Below are 23,071 nucleotides of genomic sequence, written 5' to 3'. Positions count from 1 at the left end.
CATTGCATATAAAGACTTTATTTTTTTTATGATGGTTGTAATGGAAGTAGGCAGGGGTGTGCTATTATGGAAAAGGTAACTACATAGCAGCAAATGCCAGCAAAATATTTGTCAAAGATCACAGAAAGATCTCTGGTATTCCCACAGTACACACTTTTTTATTGTGTGCCCCGACAAGGTGTATTGGGCTTAGGTGGCACAGTTTGGGTAGCAGGGGTACTGTGCTGGTGGCCTCTGTGAGCAGAGCCCAGCAGCTGCCCCATGTCAGATCAGATACAGCTCCAGATGGCTCCAAAAGGGATCTGCTGCTGGCCAGAGCCGAGCCAGTTTGCGACTCTGGTTAGGCCTCTGGGAGAGCAGGTTGAAGAAAGGGAAAAAACCTGCTGTGCAACAGCAGCTGGGAGAGCTGAGAGAGAGACAATGTAAGAGAAGCAGCCCTGCAGACCCCAAGGTCAGTGCAGCAGGAGGGCAGGAGGTGCTCCAGGCACACAGCAGCAGTTCCCCTGCGGCCTGTGCAGAGGCCCCTGGTGGAGCAGGCTGTCCCCCTGCAGCCCATGGGTCCCACACGGAGCAGATCTCCACGCTGCAGCCCGTGGAGGAGCCCCCGGTGGAGCAGGTGGATGTGGCCTGGAGGAGGCTGCGGCCCATGGAGAGCCCCCGCAGGAGCAGGCCCCGGGCCGGAGCTGCAGCCCGTGGAGAGGAGCCCACGCAGGAGCAGGGGGTCTGGGGGGAGCTGCCGCCCACCCGTGGGGGACCCGTGCTGGAGCAGTTTGCTCCTGGGGGATGGACCCCGTGGTACGGAGCCCTGTGGGAGCAGTGCTTGAAGAGCTGCTGCCTGTGGGCAGCCCCCGCAGGCTCAGTTTGGGAAGGACGGCATCCCATGGGAGGGACCCCACGTGGAGCAGGGGCAGAGAGGGACCGTGAGGGAGCGGCGGAGATGAGGTGTTAGGGACTGACCTCAGCCCCCATTCCCCGTTCCTTTGCACCACTCGGGGGATGGAGGTAGAAGAGGGTGGATGATGGGGAAGGTGTTTTTAGTTTGATACTAGTTTCTCACTGTTCTAACCTGCTAGTGATAGGCAATAAAGTATATTAATCTCGTCATGTTGAGTCTGTTTTGCCCATGAAAGTAATCGTTGAGTGATCTCCCTGTCCTTACCTCAACTTTTGAGCCCTTTTCCATCGTATTTTCTCCCTCTCTTCTCCACTCCCCTTTGAGGAGGAGGAGTGAGAGAGTGGCTATGATGGAGCTCAGCTGCCCAGCAGGGTAAAACCACCACAGTAGGCCAGCTGGATGTATGTAAGGAAGGAAAGGATCTTGGTTAAGTCCACTACATGAGATAATGAAGAGAGAGGAAATAAGCAGTGGCACTATAGATGAGAGCAAAGGAGCTATTATGAGAAGGGAAGGATGTGGCTACTATAATGAGGAGTCTATACCAAAACCACAGATAATATGTACATAGAGCGGGTCACTCACATTACTTCCTTTGTTTTTGTAAAAGCAGCGGAAATGAAAAATCAGGAAGCCAAACTTCTCAAGCACTGCCTGACGTTTTTCAAAAAAAAAAAAAAGGCAAGGCAAAAAAAAATTTGCATTTTTTTTCCATCTGTATTTCCTCAGCTCAAGATCAGCAATTGCAAGTAGGGTTCTGCCAAATCATGCTGCCCTGTAGCAATCACTGGTTACTCAGGATATTCCGTCTTTCCTGTGGCTGTTAGATCACATCACACTGATAAAATGTAAGATACAGAGCTGTATACACTAGAAGCTTTTAAACAGCAGACTGTACCTCCTTCAACTAACCTTATGAGATTTCCTAAAGCTGTTTCTCAACTTCATTCTCAAGCAAAATATAGCTTGTATTTTCAGAAATTGTTTTGATTAAGAAAAGATTAAAAGTTACCAATTATACCAAGAAAAAGCTAACTTTGTGGAAGGAAGAGCAAGTACTTCAAGTAAACCCATTCACTGATAAAGATGCAATTACTCCTGTTAGAGGCAACTTGATCCAAAGTGTGAAGTGTGGTTTTATAATCCCTCATGTTTCTTGAAATACAAAACCTTCAGTCAGGGGCACCAGCAAGTTGTTGACTTTCTCCATCATTGCCAGAAAAATTTCTGTTAAATGCATTACTTTGGGAATGATAGTGGAACACTGGACGACACTGAACTAGCAAAGTCCCACAGATGCAACCTAAACTTTCAAGCCTCATACAAAAGACTGCTCATGAATAAATCAAGATTTTTTTAATTGTAGTACACACACACACACACACAAAATACACAACACACTGGAAGAAATACCAGGAGTGTGCACATCACCTCAGCTTCATCAGTAGCCTTGCATTCCTGGGCCCGTGTGCTTACCAGCCTGCAGATCAAGCACTTGGAGTACATATGCGCGTTTGTGGTTCTCATACTTTACTCTTAGTATTGAGTAAATTCCATGCATGCTGTTCCACTAATTTATTTTTTAATGGATTAATGTTATCAAAACCAAAGCAGAGGCTACATCACTGAGAAAACCCAAACTCTAGAGCTGAGGCTACACTCCCGGTTGGTTAAGTATACAAATCGTGCTCCATTTTCCTTTCTGTGAAAAATAAAATAAAAGAAAATCCTGAAAGACTTCATGACCTAATTTGCATTTATCTAAATTATAGGTGAATCAGTATTCTAACGCCAGATTGCTGCCAGAGTCAGATGATCATTGAGACCTTTTTTATGACAAACCCAGGCTCATCAGCACTGGAGAAATACTGTCAAATATTTTTTACTATTTGATTCTTTTAAGGATGATTAATGCCAACCTAATATGTGAGTGGGGGTATCAGAAATACACAGATTATACAGGTTTAAACCCTAATGCAGGATTTAGGGAGCACCTACTATCACAGCTTTATTAAAATAATGTGGCTGTAGTAACCAAAGACACCACACCTACCATGTCACCCAGTTTCCTAGGAGGGGAGGAAAAAGGAAGTAATCAAAGCAAATTTGTGTTTTACTGAAAAGCTGAATGAGCCCAAAGTGCACACACATTAAAAATAAAAAATAAAATAAAAAAATGTAGGCAGTCAACATATCCTCCTAATTTGAACGTTTGAATGTCTCCCAATCATGACAGGAGTTGAAGAGGAGGTTTCTGAGGTGATTTGTGGAAGGGGTGTTAGACTGCTTATCTGGACTTTTACGGCTGGCACTTAAGCACAGGAAATAACACATACCTGCACACATACCTCTATACACTTACAGGAATACTCTTGCCCCAAGGAAGTTTTGGACTATATGGTACCCTTTGGAAGAAAAGTTACCTTAATGGGACAGAAGATAACCCTCAACTCAGGTTTCTAGAAAAGCTGAAAAGACTAAAAAAAAATAGCAGAGGAAAGATTTGCTTTCAAATCACAATATTAAATTGATACAATTTGTAAAGTAGCAAAGCAAGAGTTAATCTAATTCCTTAAAGCTCCTTATATAATGACAGTTCTTTAAGGGGCTGTACCTACACGTACAGCTAACGATGAAAGATGCAAGGAAGTAGAGAATCAGGCCCATTTGACTCTAATCCTACAGGGTAAAATATGTATTTGTACATTAATCAGAGTGTGCACAGAAATACCTATATAACAATACATAAGGAAATGAACGGATTAAAGCACAGAAAACTCCAGATGCTGGAAAAGATTTTGCGTCCTTATTTTTAGCAGTCAGCATCAGCAAGATTGTCTTTCAAAGGAAGGAGAGAAATTGACTTCACAAAGACACTTGCGTTTCAGGTCAGCGGTACTTAGTGAGTATTTCTGTTCCCAGATGGCTTCCTGAGTATATTTATAAGATGGAACAAATAAATAAATAAATAGAGAGAGAGACAAAGAAAATAAGGAAATAAGGACCTCTGAGCATTTTCACACTCACTACAATTTAATTTGGATATGGATTAAGAGGAGGTGCTTTCCACTGCTTGCATAACACTTACTAACCCGGTTCACATAGCAATGCCAAAAGGACTGAAGATACTTGGGCCCAAGGCCCTACTAGAAGAGCCACAGAAAACCAAAGGATGAACACACACATCAGCACCAAGGATCAGATGCAAGTTATTGCCAGTCTCTGTTATTTACTACTGAAATTCTTTGCATAAGCAACAACAATGTACAATGATCTGATAAAGAGTACTGGTTGAGGTTTTTGTTGTTGTTGTTGTTGTTGTTTTTCTTTCAAGGTCAGTTCCAAGAAACCCTCACTAGAATCAGCTAATTAATTTTTGGCCTCTTTAACTACAGGGTATTTGAAGCCACATGTTATGAATCATTTTCAGTTGAGATATTAAAATCAGATTACAAGAGAAAAGCCTTGTAAATATTTGCCTTCAAATGAGGCTAAGAATAAATATATATTCAGTAATTCATCCATATTTAGCAGATATTAAAAAGACAAAGCATAGCTTTAAATTCACTTATCATTTTATACAAAGAAGGGAAATATGAAACTTGGCTTGATTAGCTTGTTTCTTCCTATGCTTTGTAATACCTTATTAAAATTTGAACTTTGAAATTGATGTTATCAGTCAAATAATGTCAGCAGAAATATTTAATCTGTGGTTAGAGCTTTATTAATAGAACTTTTATTTGAAGCGTTTTATGTCCAAAGGGAAAAATAATAAAAAGAAAGCCCGAAATGGACTTGGAAGGTTGATTTTGCTTCACTGATTCCATTTTAAAACTCTGCATAACTTGCTTCTAAATAAAACTCCCTAAATCTAGCATCCCCCCTACACTCACACTTCGGATTTATAAGGCTACTGTGCTCTCACTGTGGAAACTTCTCCTTTTTGACTGGGAAGTATTCAGGTCTTCGTGCGACGCAAGGTTCAAATGGCCAACCACACCATGCAGACAAAGGCTAGACTGTTGTGTTCACTGAGAAAGACTCATAAAACATGTGTTCCCTTTTCCTCCCCTGCCAACAACATTTTAACAATTAAAGAATAACTGCATGGTATAGAAGTGAAATAGGATAATCATTGTTTCTTGGCTGTTTTTCTGACAAATCAGTAGTGTTAACTGATGAAACAAGTTTATAGAGATCTGATAGACCAAACCCCAAAATTAAATATAATTATTCTAAAGAAAATGAGGATGACATTTCAGAGCCTCCAAGGGTGACATTAGAAATAAAAATCACTTAAGAGTTTCAGCTATAGAGGAGCTGCATTTATGGAAATCTGAGTGACTGTCATTCATAGTATTACATTTTGTGCTATAGTAATGTCATTGGAAATAGATTGCAGTTTCTCTGTAAAGTATCTTTTCATCTCCGCTGACACATGCACCAAATACTGCAGAGTGCACCCTATAAAGAAATACATATGAGAGAGAGAATCATGAAGTCTTGCTGTGCATTCCTGTTTTTTCCAGTAAATATTCTAGTTGTCAGCCCTGTCAGTTATGAATTTGCAAGGATAGAATTTATCTTGAAAATAGCTGGAGGAGAGAAAAAAACAAATGATGACATGAAGGGGAAAGGGAAAGGAGATGGGGAAGGGAGAAGGTGAAGCAGAAGTGGAAAGGAAGGGGAAGGGGAAGGGGAAGGGAAAACAGAAGGAGAAGGTGGAAGAGGAAAGGAGAGTGGAAGGGAGAAGGGGATGGGAAAAAGGAAGGAGGGAAGGAGGGAGGGGGGAAGAGAGGGAGGAAGGGAGAGAGGGAGGGAAGGAAGGGAATGAAAGAAGGAAGGGAAGGAAGGAAGGAAGGAAGGAAGGAAGGAAGGAAGGAAGGAAGGAAGGAAGGAAGGAAGGAAGGAAGGAAGGAAGGAAGGAAGGAAGGAAGGAAGGAAGGAAGGAAGGAAGGAAGGAAGGAAGGAAGGAAGGAAGGAAGGAAGGAAGGAAGGAAGGAAGGAAGGAAGGAAGGAAGGAAGGAAGGAAGGAAGGAAGGAAGGAAGGAAGGAAGGAAGGAAGGAAGGAAGGAAGGAAGGAAGGAAGGAAGGAAGGAAGGAAGGAAGGAAGGAACAGAACCAGTGATCAAGCTGTCCTTGAATTTAAAGAGGGAGATTTTCATGCCAAACAGGAAAAGAAAAAAAAAATAATTCAGAAGTGAAGGCTTCTACTTTGTGCACCTCCAACCTCAGTCTTCATGCCAGCAATAGTCATTGCTGGATGCATATAGGTGCTACTGTTTGTAGCGTTCAACCTGCAGGATAGCAGAGTTAATTTTGCTGTGACAATATTAGCATTTGCCCTTTCTTAATAGGCGTTAACAACATGACATTACTGGCGTACTAAAGCAGGCTTTTGAATTTTACTACTTTTATAAATAAAAAGTGTTAGCTGCTTTGAGATTGGTCACAACAATGAAGAAAAGGTGATAGCAGTGACATGAGATCAACTTTTCTAAAAAGCGTTCATTACTAATGAATGTGCTCCAAATATTTATATATCGTTTAGTTTAATTTATTTCCAAATGCCAATGAGATATTAAACAAAGTATTCATGTTTACCTTGATATTCACAATTTTGTCTTTATTGTAGGACAATTTAAAGACAACAGTGACCTTAAATGGGAGATTATCAGAAGGAATCAGAGAATGAGGATCCCAAGTGCCACTGCTGTTCATAGGGAGTTCTGCCCCAAACAGCAACAGGAGCTTCTCAGAGCCCTGCACCAAAACAGTGATGTGAAAGACACTTTGGATTTCCTCTCCAGCACACCATTATTCTGTATTAATTCAATTCTTCCTTTGAAATGGAAGCATAGAATAGCATAAAAAGATGCAAAATAATTATCTATCTTTTTTTTTTTTTTAACAGAGGAGCATATTTGTGATGTTTTCAGTAGCACTGAGGTCTTCTTATTAACTGGAGAGTGCAGTTGGTTTAACAGGGTTTTTATGTGAAGATGCAACTTTTGGGCAACTCCACAGGGCAGAGCAACTAGCTGAGACTAGCAATCTGAAGTATGCACAGGTGTCTCCCCTGGACATTAATACCCCGGCTTGTCAGGCACACAAAGCTGGCCAAAAAGAAGTACGTCCTGCTTAAAGAGGAGGAGCAGCTGGGCCACAAAAGAGGTAGGACCTGACCTGGAAGTTACTTCGTTTCCTCTTCGCTGAGCCCATGTCAGGAGCCAGTGCAGGCAAGTGGAGGCCATCAAGGGGATGGAGGTTTGGAAAGGTGTGGCAGGGAAACCTCAACGATTAAGGAGAAAGGAGTCTGCTAAGGCATGGAGGGAGGAAGGTGGCCCAAAACAGCAGGCTGAGTCCTTGGTGTTTATAAGGAGCAAAGTAAGCAGTGTTCTTGCTTTTGCAGTAGGTATGCCAAGCATATGATTGCTTATGACGGGGGACAGTTTCAGTGAAGAAGCTGAAATCCTCTTTGTAATGCAAAGGAGGTATTTCATCACTGAGGAGCTGAGGAGCATTACTCCAGCTCTGTGTGTGCGTGAACTGGTGAGGGGCATCCTGAGCCATCTGGCGTAACCCAGCTGTGAAGGCACTATGGCTGCACAGGCCAGAAAGCTGGCTTTCCAGAAACGTCACACAGAATCAGCTCCTAGGCTTTTATATTACCACCCTTGAATTTAAGTGGGTGGCAACTCCCAGAAGGAGAATGTCCTGTAGTTGCTCAGCATGCAAGCATAGATATATATGTGTGTATATATATATACACACATGTATACACATATACATACATATATATACATATACATATATGCATATATATACACATATATATATAACCTGAGCACTTAAAACAATAGTTGAAACAGGTTTTAAGAAGGAAGTAGAAAAGCCACTCTCTTCAGTACAGCATTCAAACAAAAACATAGACTGCCTGATATCTTTTTGGCTTGTAATACCACCTACATGGCTGCAGCGTGAATCTCTCTCTGACAAAACTCTGCAACGCCTGGGTGGTGAGTGCCATTGAGAAACATTCAACCTCCATGCAATCTCCCTGACGGGACTTTTTTTTTTTTTTAACTGGTAAAAATGTTTCTGCTCAGCATCAGTTCTGCAGTTTTCTCCTTAAATGAGTGAAACCAAAGCATGGGGCCCACTCTCATACTACAGGAAAACGCTACTGGTGCATGCTATGCACAACCCTGCCCAGTGGGTAGACTAGGCAGCCTGCCTTGGTGGTAGCACAGCAGGCCCCAGGAAGGATGCCTAGCCCTCTGTATGAGACGAGGTAGTGGGCTGCCAGCTGTTGGAAATCTTGTGTTACTCTCAACTGTGGCCTTTTGTACAGCCTACTCCACTCCTGCTGCGGTTTCAACTGTTGGAGTGACATGGGGGGATGCAACCAAAGACAGTAATATTGGTATTTCAGGGAAGAAGAGGAGGGAATGTGAGGTAAAGGCTAAACACAAATGTGTTATTGGAAGAGCTTTATGTACAAGGCCTGTTGTATAGGCTTACATGACAAGGTTTTGGGAAGGGGGCTTGTGCGCTATGGGGTGGCCTCTGTGAGAAGGGTCCAGCAGCTGCCCCATGTCAGATAAGAGCCAGCTCCAGACAACTCCAAAAGGAACCCACTGCCTGGCTGTCCCCTGCAGCCCATGGGTCCCACACGGAGCAGATCTCCACGCTGCAGCCCGTGGAGGAGCCCCCGGTGGAGCAGGTGGATGTGGCCTGGAGGAGGCTGCGGCCCATGGAGAGCCCCCGCAGGAGCAGGCCCCGGGCCGGAGCTGCAGCCCGTGGAGAGGAGCCCACGCAGGAGCAGGGGGTCTGGGGGGAGCTGCCGCCCGTGGGGGACCCGTGCTGGAGCAGTTTGCTCCTGGGGGATGGACCCCGTGGTACGGAGCCGTGTGGGAGCAGTTCTTGAAGAGCTTCTGCCTGTGGGCAGCCCCTGCAGGATCAGTTCGGGAAGGACGGCATCCCGTGGGAGGGACCCCACGGGGAGCAGGGGCAGGGAGGGACCGTGAAGGAGCAGCAGAGATTAAGCTTTAGGGACTGACCGCAACCCCATTCCCTGCACCCCTGTGCTACTGGGGACAGGGATGGGGGGGATGGGGGGGTAGAAGAGGGTAGATGGAGGGGAAAGATGTTTCTAGTTTGCTTTTAGTTTTCACTGCTGTTATCTGTTACTAATTGACAATAAATTCCATTAGTCTTCCCCAAGCCAAGTCTGTTTAGCCTGTGACAGTAATCAAGGAGTGATCTTCCTGTCCTTATCTCAACCCACAAGCTTTTCTTTAATTGTATTTTCTCCCCCCCTGTTTTTCTGAGGAAGGGAAATGAGAGAAAAGAATAGCATGGTGGTGCTTAGCTGCCTATTGATGTGAAACCACCACAACTGTATTTGCAGAGATCTGGGCCCTGTGATGTTGGAAAGGGGGTTTGCCCCCTGCAATATTGACCTGTAGCAGCAACCATTACTACTAGCTTGTTTTGTGAGTGTAACTGCTTGTAACCTCATACATGCTTTCCCACTGTCATATCATATTAAATGAGCTATAATTGTAGTCTATTAGAGTGCAATAACCTAAGAGTGATAGTGCATGACAGCACCTGTCAACACGTCACAGAGGATTGTATGGGATGCTGAATTATACCCATTTTATACCACATTAATGAGGCAGCTCACTCTTATCCAGTCATAAATAAACAGGTTTCCATTTCTTTATACACCATAAGAAGCATTTTTTCTTGCATACATACCCACAGAAGTCACGATAAGGTGATCTATTGCCTGAAAAAAAGTATCAGACTGTAGTCGTTAATGACAATGATGATGTTATTTTTATCATTATTAATTGCCCTATGAATACATCTTGGTGGGTCTGTTTCTTTCCATTTTCTGGAGGAGAAAAACATAAAAATAAGATTGGCTGCCCTTAGTAAAGTTTTAATACAAAATAAATGAATTGTCTGAATGTTTCAGTAGCACCCGAAGGACAAACCCATATGGGCAGAAACCTGCTCCCCTTCAGATCAATGGCTGTGCTGGGGCCTGGCTATAATTCATAAATTCTCTGTCTGAAATGGGGATGGAAGGAGAAAAAAGGGAAATGACTGTAAGAAGAGGAAAGACAGAGAGCAGGAGGCTTTCAGCCAAATCAAAAGAAAAGCAAATGCATCAAAGTACATGTATAGCGCCCATTATTTTCTGTAACCTAACTGGATCAAGGTGTCTTCCTTTCAAATAGCTGCTTAGGGCTCAGAGCCATAAATAACCACCTGTGCTCTAGTGCCAAGTCCACATGAGAAGAAGCTGAGAGAGTCCTCAGCAAGCCCACGTTTCCCTTTCCAAATCCCAGCAGAGGTCCCCTGCATCAAATGCACCAGGTTGGCCAAGTAGGGCTCAGCCTCCAACCTGTTTGGCAGCACCATTCCCTTTTAGCTGATGGTGAGAGGTGGTGTGGGAACAACAGTTTTGTTGGACAACTTTTCTCTTCTTCTTGCTCTATATTACTCAGATAATGTAAGAAGAAGTAACACACTCAATAATTTTCAAGTATGATGTGCAAAAATATAACACTTCTTGAGAGAGAAAAGGACCAATAATGAGTGGACAGTATATATAAGAAAGATAGCATTTTTACAATAAGGAAAAATGGGGGTTGGAAGTCAGGAACTTGCAAGTAAACAAAACAGTCACTAAATCCTGGACGAAACCCGTTCCTTTGCCAAGCACCTCTCGCAAAGCCCATGTGATGGGTCATCTTCAGGATCCTGAAAAACAGCCTCTGTTCTTTCTTTAATCTTTGAGCTATTACAGGAAGAAGAGAGAACTCAAAACACCAGCCCACAAAGACACATCAGCTTTTTCTTAACGAGTAAAAATGGGTGATTTCAGCCTTGGGAGCTTCATTCTCCAGGCTGACACCTGGGCAACCAGTGCAATCAGACATCAACCTTACCTGTCTTCAGCCCCATACAGAACCCTGGAGTGGCTCAGCACATCCATGTTTGGTACCAATTTGCTGCAGAAATGATAACTGAATAACACCAGTGCAAATCCGTGATACTTACCTGAATACTCTGGCACCACATTATTTTATTCTGTTTTATTTGTTAGGACTGGTAATTGTTAATTTACCAGTAGCAGTTTTGATGCACTGTTCAAGAATAACTATTTTTTTCATTTGTCAAGCCTTATTTGCATATTACCTTGAAAAAAATCCTACAGAATAGCTTCCCTGTAATATTTTCTTGTTAATTTTAGCTTTGTAACAGAGGAATAGGTTTAGAGTTTTGTCCTTCTTCTCCAACAGAAGTGAGTTAAAAATCCTCATTTAAAAATCATATCATCATTTTCCTCAGAAGTTGTTTCCAACAATTCTTCTAAGAAATGCACTATCCTGTGAAAACAAGGTTGAAGGACAGGGAGGACTAGTGTCATTATGTACTAGGAAAACATATCAGGCCATTGTTCCTGACTTTGGCTTGATTGGGCCAATATTTTAACTGGAAAAAAAAATCCAATAAAGAGAAATTATGCCATGTTTTCATAATATTTCAAGCTTTTGTTCAACAGTGATTATTTTTAAACTTCTTGAAATCAAAAATGTACTCAATAAGCATTTGAATTCCCACAACTAAATAAACTATTAACTTTGACTTCAACACCAAACCAATTTTTCTATTTTTTTTTCATTTTGCCAAGAAAGCCAATAAAATTTTGTTTCAGATCAACCCCAAATGAATGCTTTTTTTTTTTTTTTCCTTCAGTTTGAGCATTGAACTAAAGAAACATTTACTCACATAGCTCCACTCTAAAATGGCTTGGAATACCCAATTGCACATGTAAGCACTTACTTTCTGTGAGATCTTATTGGTACTCTCCAACTTCTTGCTCTTTTCCCTCTTAATTGCTGTTGTGCTTTATTTTAAGTCAAACTGTAGGGTGTTAGGGGCAGACAGGAGCCTTCTTGTATGTCTGAAATGTATGCATGGGGCAATTGTCTTTATATTAATGGTAAAGAAGTAAACAAGGCTGTGTCCATCACATTTCCCTCAGCCCTCCCTAACACCTAGCCACCATCCTCATCACTACAAGTGGCATTCCTAGCATGCAGGATTCATGACCTTCTGTTTTCTCCTGAAAATAATAATTCAGTCTTCCAGACTAATCATTTAACATCTCGTATTGGTCCGGTCTATTGCCATGTGAACTGGAAGTCAGCTTGAGTACAGAAATACAACAAAAACCTTGCAAATCTCCATAGAAGAGGGAGAGCTAAGTGTTTGATTTTGAACCTGGAAGGCAGATGAAAGAAGCAGCAAATGACAGAGAAGGTTGGAAGAATCTAGTTTCTGCTTGCTCGCCAATGCTGGCAAAAGAAGAATAGATAGACAAATGAATGGCTCTCGGTATACATATAATTACCAGATCATTCAAATGCATCTTTATCTTTCACTGTCTTTTCCAGCGTTTTTGTTGTTTGGTTTGTTTGTTGTTGTTTTTTGTTGTTGGATATTTTTCTTTTTAAAAGAAACATGTGGTACTGTTTTCTGGTCTCTGCTTAGACTTGTCTAAGCTTATTTCAGTGGACTTATGTCTCATTTACTGTGCAGTAACAAAGCTTTCTTTGCATCCCAAGAATAATGCTTTGAATAAGATGTGCTGTAAAAATATTTAATTCCTCCTCGAAATGGAACAGATATTTCACTTTGACCCAAACAATGGCAGATCCTGCCAAAATCTCACTGTAGGAAGCAGAGAAAGAGGAGATAGCAAGGTTTCATTCATACAGTAGTGCCCAGATTACGCTCAATCATTCATAAATATTTTTTGGTTTTCTTTTTTCTTCACTGATTTTTAGTGTCCTTATAAAGTTTCACTGCATCCCTCTTCATCCTGTAACTAATAATGCAGTTACCACAAATCTGCCTTCAAACAACATGATGCCCAGTCTGAGAAACATGTTTTTCTTTGAAAGGAGACTCAGTGGCAGCATCTAAAACAAGCCCCTTTGTATTTGCAAAGCATTCTCCCTAAATCCTTTGTACATATAAGTCATAGCTCTCTGCCTCTGTGAACGACCGAAGCTGATGCTGAATCTCTGCGTTAGACTACTGCGTAAGGTTTCAGTGTATTGAATGAACACTGGTGGGGAAGAGTTCATGCAATGGGCATGAAACTTCTACAGAAATCCAGATGGCAGCCTACAAAATGGACCTTTCTTGACCTGTCCCCTGCCCTCCATACTCTTAGTTTCCAACAGCAAACAATGTTTGCAAATCTTTGGGATCCTAGTTAAGAAAGCAAGCTATAGCAAAAGTAGCCAGATAAAGACCATGGCTAGTCAAGACCCCGAGACCAGCAAGACGTTAGTCCAAAAGAAGACTGAACATTTTTGATGCCAGTCATGGCTCTGTGGCCCCTGGTACAGGCCAAGGTCCTGTACACAGCATGGGGGAAGGAATCAGCACCTGAGACCAGGACTACAAGGGACGACTCTCAGAGCAATGTCCTACATTGCTACCAGAAAATTGCACGCTATTTTGTATGTAGGGAACATACTATGGAATACATTGTACCTACTTAATTAACTGTACTTTGCCGTTCTATATTATTAGCTGCTAAGGGCAACTGGCTGCTTGGCACTGTAGGCAGTGTGGATTACATACGCAGCCTGAACTTGCTAATTGAGTATGAGCAAGTGTATGCAGCTCGGTTGGCTGATGTCCCAGACCCTCCCGCACCACAAGCAAAGTGTCTCAGGGTCTTCTGCTGGACATCCAGTACAACTCTGTAGGTTAAAGCAGTATCACCTCCATGACCTACACGTGGTCAACAACTTGCAGAGCAGTTGCTCTCTCTATGATAGTGAATTCAAGCCCTGATTTGCAAGGGCTGTGCTGGGTATGGAAGGAAGTTTTCTTCTCCCCTGGTGAATATCTAAATGAATCTTTATCCAACTCCCTAGTACCACCTACATTTGCCAGCTGACGCCCTGCGTCAGATTGTGGTCCTGGTTTTGCAAATTCCATGAAGACCCTGGGGACAGCTGAAGTGCAACAGTAAATATATCTGAGGGCTTTTTTTTTTTTCTCTTTCTCTTTTTGTTCCCTGCTACTCCTTCTGTATGCCAGTGGAATTTAGAAAGATCACTGCAAATGATACAGACTTGTGTAACGCTTAACATCGATTTCAGCAACATCTGAGCTCTCTACAAAAGAACTTTGCAGTTTAATTAGAATGGCTTACATCCAGCAACTGTGTTCAGAATAAACAAAAATTAGAGCAAAGGGATGATTTTTTTTTTCCTAACAGTAGCTCAAATAGGGAAATGGGAGAATTTAATTAATTATACTCACACAGTCATAGTTTGTGATAGAAGCAGTCTGTCAGGGCCATGGTTGGAGGCCCAAGGGTAGACCCCACAGGGTTAGATGGGGTGCATGTTGCCCAATGTGCTAGTGGGAGAAAGCAGGGCTCAGTACCAGGCCTCTCACCAGAACCCTTCTTTTTGTGGCCCCAGCTCTGCATAAAGTACAGGAAATGAGATGTGAGGCCTGATTTTCTTCATATATGATTTCCTATCTTTTGAACTCTTCTTCTTGCTGCAAGTATCATGGATAAATCACATTAGCTTTGATCTAAGCCTTTCCCAGCACCCCATAAAACACACCCTGAACATGAACAACACCAATAAAAGGGATGCACATAAGAGCAGGATTTTATGGATCCATCTGCCAAGTGTTTCTTCACAAGAGGAGAAAGAACTCATGAGCCTAAGCAGATGCCAGGACTCACCAAATTGTTCATTGCCAACAAAGCATCAAGCCAATTTGGTGCTCTCTGCAAGCTGTTTCCAAAAGAACTGCATTGTCCCTGATACATTTTTTTTTCCTACTTTGCAGTCAATGTCTGAGGACACTTGAGTTCTCCTAGTGGATTTGACCTGTTGTATTCATACTTCAGCTATATGACTCATGGTGAAGTCTCATGGTATGTTTGGCCTTGCATCTTCCTCGTGATTTCTGATGGTAAATTTGGATTTGCCTCTGTCCCATGGTAGCTGGACCTGCTTTCTGTGCTTTGGGGCTGATTCTGAAGAAATCACTGAGGCACTGACTCTGAGGGAGCACTTTAGGGAAAGGTGCATAGCAGGAAATGATGCTGAAGGCACTGAAGCACTTTCCCTGTTCTCCCTTGAGCAGGCGTGGTTTTTATCTGCAGTCATGTGAGGTCCTCCCAGGCTGAAGGAGAGGGAAAGACACACACCAGATTCATAATCAGTTAAGGAGATGTCACATTCAGCCTTCCAGCGTGGAGATCTAGAGCTCAGAGGATGGCAGGGCAGAAGAACAAGCATTGCCACTGTATAAAACTGGTAAATGATATGCAGAAAATATGAGGGCACTGCTCAAGGACATGTATAAGTAAATGGCACCCCAGAGTCATAGAATTGCGGAGTTATTTTAGTTGGAAGGGACATTTGGGGGTCATCTGCTCTGACCACCTTCTCAAGATTGGGCTAGCTTTGATGTTAGTAAATCAGACATACCATACTGAGAGGGTTCAAATCAGTCAGGAAGGAGAACACGATCTGCAAAACCCTCTGACACCTGGAATAGCCAGTATTTGTTTGAGTCCCTGATGAAAAAGCGAGCAGAGACAAGCAGCTCATGCAGTGTTCAAGCTGCTGTGTAATATTCATCAAGCCTTACAATTTGGCTGGGACAAACCTCTAAGATCTTGATCTGTCCAGCGTTCCCAGTGAGGCAATCTGAGTCAATGCATCCAGAACATGCCGAAGAGGAGCTTTCTGAATTCCTCTCTGCCTCTTCAAGTAAGCTGTGCTGTCACAGAAGACACATAGCACAAGAGTACTCTGGGGCCAAAACGTGTGAAATTTCTCCGGATGAGCATCCTTCCCATTGTCTCCCATGCCCAGTTTTCCTCTCTTCCTTCTTCCCCTGTTGCTCCTGATGATGTGGAGATTCCTGATATAGCTTCAGAGAGGCGACCATGTACCCTCTGCCTCCCCAAACACCTTCCCAGCTGCAAACACAAGGGCATGGGCGAGCACTCACCAGAAGGGCCCATGCCCTAAGGGAGATGCACTATTTGCACAGACAAAAGCTCCTCCTGCGCACCTAGGCACCAGCAAAACCTGACCACCCAAATGTTTGTGCAAAGGGAATAAGAGGAGCAGGAACGTGATCAGATGGAATCGCTAGCCAGCTTTAGCAAACATGGGCTCTAATTAATTTTTTCCTCTCATTGTTTACCCAGCTTTGTATGTAACTGAGAGCTGAGCTGGGCTTATCAGTAATTACCAACAGTTCTGGAAACTTTACATGTCATCGTGCCGTGTTACTACACAAGGCAGTGATCCATGAAGAAGGGTGTTTCTTCGCTCACTGCCAAGCAATATTTAAAAAAAAAAAAAATCGGAAAACTCCCCCGACCCGTTATCGTGGTTGTCACAGTGGAGGGGCAAACAGGAGGAAAGCGGAGGACGGCAGCACCTCTGCTCCAGCCGTAATCGGGAAACTTTCCTGGACATAGCGGCGTGCTCCTTCCGAGGCCGTGTCGGTGGAAGCGCTGCCTGCAGCCGGGCTCCGGCAGCCGCTCTGCCAGCCCTGGGATTGCATTTTGCCATTCCATAGTGACACCTGCCGGGAGCAACCGAGCCGATCGAGCCGAGACTCCCCCGCTGCTCCACTTGGCAAGGGGCTGTGGAGTGCAAAATGAAGGGTCTACGGCAATCAGGCAGATTGATTCTCCTCCTCTCCTTCCAGATTGAGCCGGGCTCTTATCAGGGGGAAAGCGGATCTCTGCGGCGTGATTAATGGTTAGAAATGCCTCGCGTGAGCAGCCCCTCAGAAGCGGCGCTGGCGTAGCAGCCAGCGGGCTGCGGGAGAGAGGAGCAGAGGATATCATAGGGTTTGTGTGGATACTGAGGGCCAAATTCAGCCCACGTAGCAAGGAGGTGAAAGCAGGGATGGACCTGTCCCCTTTGCAGAAGCTCACCAGGAAAGGTCATGTTACGCTTGCTGTTTGCTGATAGTCTCTCTGTAAATATTGGCCGCTGCAGGGAGACAAGATCCTAGGCAGTATCTTCGATACAGCCGCTCTTATGGCAGCCTGAAGTGTGGCTTCTCTGTGCTATTCGCCTTTCCTCCCCAGGATTTTACTGCTCCTGCCCTGCACTTAGCTCCTGCCATGCCTGCAGTGGGGGCTGCAAGGCATGCATGCAATAACCAGGGAAATGGAAAAATCTGGCCCTACCTCTGCACTTTCCCTTCCCTCACTCAAAGCTGAAGGGAGAAGACAACCTGGCAGGAAAAGTGCCAAAATGTTTTAGAAATAAACGACAGACACCGGAGTCATCACACATTTTCCTAGGCAGGATAGTAATTTCTGTAATGTATTTTTAACAGTGAGGAGTGATGGGAGGGAAGCCACTTAAATCTAATGCAAACGGCGGATTTGTCAGTTAACGCAGTTTGTATAATGTCATACCTAGAAAATGTTATAAAAATTGAGGGATTATGGAGACGAGAGACATTTCTAAAATTGGAGGCCTCCGTTAGCCCCCTCGCTCTTCCAGATCACTGGGAACGTTTTTCTCCGAGGAAGGACAGGAGCCGATCTCAAACCTGTGACAGCTCTCTAGGCTGCGTGTTACTTCAGAAACTCTGCTCTCCCTCTCCCTGCCGCCTCTCCCAGCTCTTGCCAACTGCTGCCTCCCCTCATTTCAGCTCTTCAGTGATCCCCAACTGTTTCGACCACAGCAGGGCAGTTTCCAAATGCTTCCAGACGATTTTCTTCCTCCCTTCGAGGAGGCGGCAGCTCCTGAGACCGAAAACCTTGTCTAATACGGGGGCTTCCCGCTGTTTTGCTTTTGGCTCCAGCCTTGGCTTAAAAGTGTTGGAAATGGGGACCGAGTGCCCAGCTGAGGCACAGCAGCTGTGGTTATGAGCATGCCTGGAAAGTCTTCGCAGCAGCGGTTCAACAGGGTTAATTGTGGTGGCCTCATTTGAAAAGCACTTGGAGATCTGTGAATGAATAAAAGTGTTAAAAAAAAAAAGTATTATTATTAATAATATGCATTGCTCTCACAGTTAATTATTTAAGCAATAAATTGTTGAAGAACCCTTTTATAGGAAAAAAGTAAAAAAAAAAAAAAAAAAAAGAGCAGTACCTCAGGAATAGGATTTCGTAGAGGGGTTTTAAGCCAACGTCTGGGGCCGGCTTGCGCCAGGAATAAACAGGGGGGCCGAGACGCCTTTCAGTGAGGAAAGCTTGCCCTAAAAGCGAGGGGAGGAGGAGGAGGGAAGCCGGGCTCGCCGTTTCTGGGGAAGCATCTCCCGGCTGAGTCCTTGCGAGGGGAAATGAAGCCCCCCGGTGGCCACCGGCCGCCTTGCAGCCCCCGGCCGCCCCGGCTGCTCGCCTCATCCCCGGCCCCGGCGGGGGCATCGGCTGGCCGGGTGTCCATCCACCCACCCTGCTTGCAGCACAGGGTGCAAGGCTGTTACCTGCGTTTCCTTTCGAGCTAAACCACTTGTTTTTTGCCAGCTGTTGGTCTTAGGCTGGAGGAACACGTAGTTCAGGGGCTCACACGCTGCTAGTGCCCTGTTCCCACTGAAAAGGACACCTTCCACATCACTCACCAGCAGAATCTGCAAAGGCAGGCAGGGGGCTTTTCGTTAAATCGCTCTCTTGAGGCCCTGTCTTTTTCCATTATTGAGTGGTTTTTAAACACTCTTGCATCTGAGGGTTTCCTTCTGTCTGAATGTACAGGCAATGACTGTGTGTGTGCTCATAGTGGAGCAAGCACATGACCAAATAACCCAAACGCGCTAATGATCAAAGTTTCAGATACCAAGGTGCAGGGCATTCACTTCTAACCAGGGCTTCTACTTTGGTCTCTCTAGTTCAGGAATTTCTTCCCTCTCTGAGTGCAGAGGCTCCTTATTAAATTAAAGAGCCCATAGCTGATTCATGCACAGTCTTCAAGGGATGTGCTCATTTCACTGGAGCAGCAGAGACACGGGCACAGATTACCAAGGGCAATCTGAAGGGTATTTCACTGCCATTGAAATATGCACAGAATTTGGTGGGGTTCTTTACTTGCACAGAAAAAAATGTCAGACATGCCTTTTTATAGCAATTAATAATAGGAATATAATTACTTAGCACTCCAATACATCTGAATTACGAATTAATTCTTCTTACTGCAGAAAGGTTATCCAAATATTTTCCTATTGGGTGAATCACAGGTTAGAGTTATAAGAGGGTCTCATGTACTAGAACCAGCTGTCACCATCCTGTCTTTGAGCATGTACGTCATTGCCCTGTGACGCTGACTTCTGTGGGACTGTTCCCACAATAAGGTACAGCTAGGTTTTCATTAGGGCTGAAAAATCTCAGCTTATAAGAGCTGTTTTTTGATTTTTTTTTTTTTCCTGAGCAGGCTAGAGAGTTTTTCCTGACAGTGACAGGAAGCAGATGCCTCCTGTGGACTGCACTCTCTGTAGACACAGCGAATTAGCAGTCCATCAGAAATATCTTCCAACGAAACATGAAACTGCACAGCTTCTGTACAATCATATCAGTCTAACTGCAGAGTCACAAACCATATCAGTCTAACTGCAGAGTCACATCTTACCCATACCACGTCCAGTTCTGAACCCAACCAGGTATGCCCACATCCTCCTATGTCTGGATGCCTGTGTGGGTCCTGGAGAAACTCATGTAGTGGTGCAGGCTTTTCTTCCAGCCCCAGGCACGTCCGGTGCTGCTGTGTGCATGGCAGCAGCACACCAGCGCTCTGAAGGATGCGGTGCTCCCCTCCATAAAGCCTGCTCCTCAGGGAAGGATGAATGACATGCTTTTGTATTGGATTATGTGGTGCACATCCTGAAGAAACAAGTTATGGAATAACCTTCACACTAGTCCAGGAATGTACACGAATATGCTCTTTCCATTGCCTTGACTAGCAATAGAAGTTGCTATTCAAGTTCAGGGTAAAGCTTTAAGGCCTGAAATTGTTGGGGGAGGAAGAAGAGAGGATAGAACTTCAGAAAAAATAAAAAAATAAAAAGGAATCACTGAAGGATTACATCCAAAACTTCAATTTCCTGATCAATAGGAATCACTGGTGCTTCTGGGTGTAGCACTACCCTGTATTTCCTGAGAGAGGTTAAATGCAAGCTGATCACCCCAGCTCCTCAATTTAATCTATCAGGGTTAACAGTGACCTGGGTTAGAGATCAGTCACTCTGTTTCCTATGGAAAATTCTCCTATTCTCCAATAATAAAAATAATTACATTTCCTGCAATGTAAAGTATTTATTGGTTAATTCTTCCCGTGAGTCACTTGTCTTGACTTTGTTCAATGTTTTGTAAAATTCAAGGTTTAGACTCATATTAAGAGCAGGATTCAAATCTATTTTGAATGTAATAACAGCATCCTCTCCTGCTACAATATCTCATCCTGGACTGATTATGAAAAGACAAAATTAGTCCTTTTCAAGAAGTAATGATCAAAGATCAGTGACCACCAAAGCATGTTACTTGGGGAAAAAAGAAAGAGGCCAAATTTCAAGATAGCACAGACAGTCAGTGAGACTGGAGTGCCTGGAACTGGCAGAATTTTCTTAAGTCATTCATAAATATGATATCTACCCTTGACAGGTCATTTCATTCTATTTAGCACTTTTTATTCTCTGTGGTTTATAAGCTCTTAAGCAAATGTAAGAGGAGGAAAAGCTAACGTGTCTGATAATACACTGTATCAGGCTGACAACCTAACTGAATTTCCCCTGTGGTGCTAGCAAAATGCTGTTCCAAAAAGTAATAATGCATACAAAGAGAAAAAAAAAAAAAAAAAAAAAAAAGGAGAAAGGAGGAAAGTGGGAAAAAGGATCACAGAGATCACGGCGTCACATTTAATTTCAGAGAACAAAACCTGAAGCTGATTTCTCTTTAGATCAGTTGTATACCAGTTGGAACATGGGTGCCTAGCACTGCGACAGAGTAATATGATCTGAGCTTTAAATAGCTGCCAAATAAGCATGTGGTGGCTGGCAGCATTAAACGTGTTGCAATGAGAGTGATCTGTTTCAAAGTAAAGCCACATAACAGAGGATAAGTCAATCTGATGTGGTATAGGAAAGGAGGGGGGAACGTTTTTCATTATCTTTCTGGGTTTCTTGCTGTCTTAAATGTGTTTCCATCTTAGAGATGGATTAATTTGAGGTCTTTTTCTTAACCAGCTTAAAACCTGAATCACGTGCAAGTCATTTCAGAGAATGTCTCCCTGGGAACCCAGGGACCAGGCTGGGGGGCACAATGTGCCAAGTGTAAAGTATCATTGCCTTGATGGTACTGAGAAAATCCCATTGCTGATACCCAGTTTAGAGTGGCTGCATCCCAGCGTGAAAGGCAGCTTCCACGTGTATGGGATCCCCTTGGTTTGTACCTAATGCATTCTTGACAGTTTTTAGGAACAGACCTACAGCAAATAACCTGGGGTGACTTCTGTTCCAGGCATTCCCCTTAAGCTCACAGCAAACCACAGAGCCCGGCAGCACTCTGTGAGGACCATCTTAGAGATGCAGGGAAAAATCAGGTGCAGAGTATGGAGGTGTCTAACACAGGAGATACTGCCGGTCCTCCTCTCCTTCTCACCTTCATGCCAAGTGGCTCTCCAGATTCCTGTTGTCAGTGTGTCTCCTGGGTAGATGATAAACATTTTGGACTGGGTAGACCATTTTAACTAGTAACATGAGTAAGACACATGGAGGAAAAAGTGGTACTGTAAATACTTGTGATTCTTCAACCCTCCTGACACTTTTGATTATAGATGATTGATTATAGATGACTGGCTTCTGTTTTCAATTTCAGCATCTCCACAAACTTCAGCAGCATCAATCCAGATTTACTCTAAGTTAACACAGCAGAATTTCTTACTTTATCTAGTCTTCACTGCCTGGAAATCACACTTCCAAAGGTACAGATAGGAACAGGAGAGCCAGAGGAAAACCCAGCTGCTTCACCAAAAGGTAGATAGTTCATTTATCAGGATCAATTTGACTTCTTAAAAGGTAGTAAACACAACATATTTGGTAGCCAGTTAGGATTTTGCAAGAATGGGGACAGCGATACAGGCGCTACTTACAATTGTCCTACTAGCAGTTTACTAGCACGCTGCAGGGAACTGATGCAGCTGCAGCAGCAGCTAGATATCCTGCGGAGAAATAGAGCAGGCTTTACTTTGCATTTCCTCAAAGGAGAACATTGCTTTAGCTCACTAACATAAACATCAATAAATGACCACACATTTCATCAAGGTCGGCTCCAGTGGAACTTCCAGCAGCCACCCCAATGATTAACAAGGATAAAGCAGGGCCAAATCCTTTTCCATCTGTTTTTGTCGGCAGCTGCCTTTGCCACATCGTTTCAGCACGTCCATCAGGAATCCACAACAGCTGCACAGCGGGCTGGCAGAGGACAGTGCGGAGGGACGCTCATGCTCCTTTCTTGCCCCCATACTCTTATTTTTTTACTGCCCCTTTGGTGGGCAGTCACTGTTCTCGCCACATTTGCACAAAAATGTTTCTTACCTGTTCCTTTTAGCATCACTTTTCCAAACATGTGACTTAAAAAAATTTCTTTTCTTTCAATTTGACCACAGGCTGTTGAGCCAGCCAGACAACTAAAAAACAACCCCTGTGCCCTATAGGTTTGTGAGGTATAGAGTTCTTTGACCAATTTCACTGAATATCATGATTAGAGTATTTAATCCCCTTTGCAATCTTTTACCCAGCTTTAATCACAAAAATCCCTGCATCGCCGCCAAGGATTTTTCTGGACAAAAGGATATCTGGAAGAATGCCATGGAACGAGCCTCTCTCGCTGGCCTGTCTTCCCACAGCTCTGACAAACCCATTCCTTTGCACATAGATTTTAATGAAATCAGAAGAACAAGAGTTAGACTATGCTTTTAGGTAATATTTATATGTAAATGACTCCCCATCACGCTCAACACAATGCCCTGGTGCACAACAGCTCCACATTTTGTGCTCAGCTATAGCTATGTCCTGGTGTGAGCATGCAACCTGTCCACATCACTTCAGAAGGAACCCAACTATCAGCTCTGCCAT

This window comes from Anser brachyrhynchus (assembly GCF_964034855.1).
Source record: "Anser brachyrhynchus genome assembly, chromosome: 1".
In the NCBI taxonomy this organism is placed as follows: Eukaryota; Metazoa; Chordata; class Aves; order Anseriformes; family Anatidae; genus Anser; species Anser brachyrhynchus.
The sequence above is the reverse complement of the archived record's forward strand: the minus strand, read 5'-3'. Positions refer to the sequence as shown.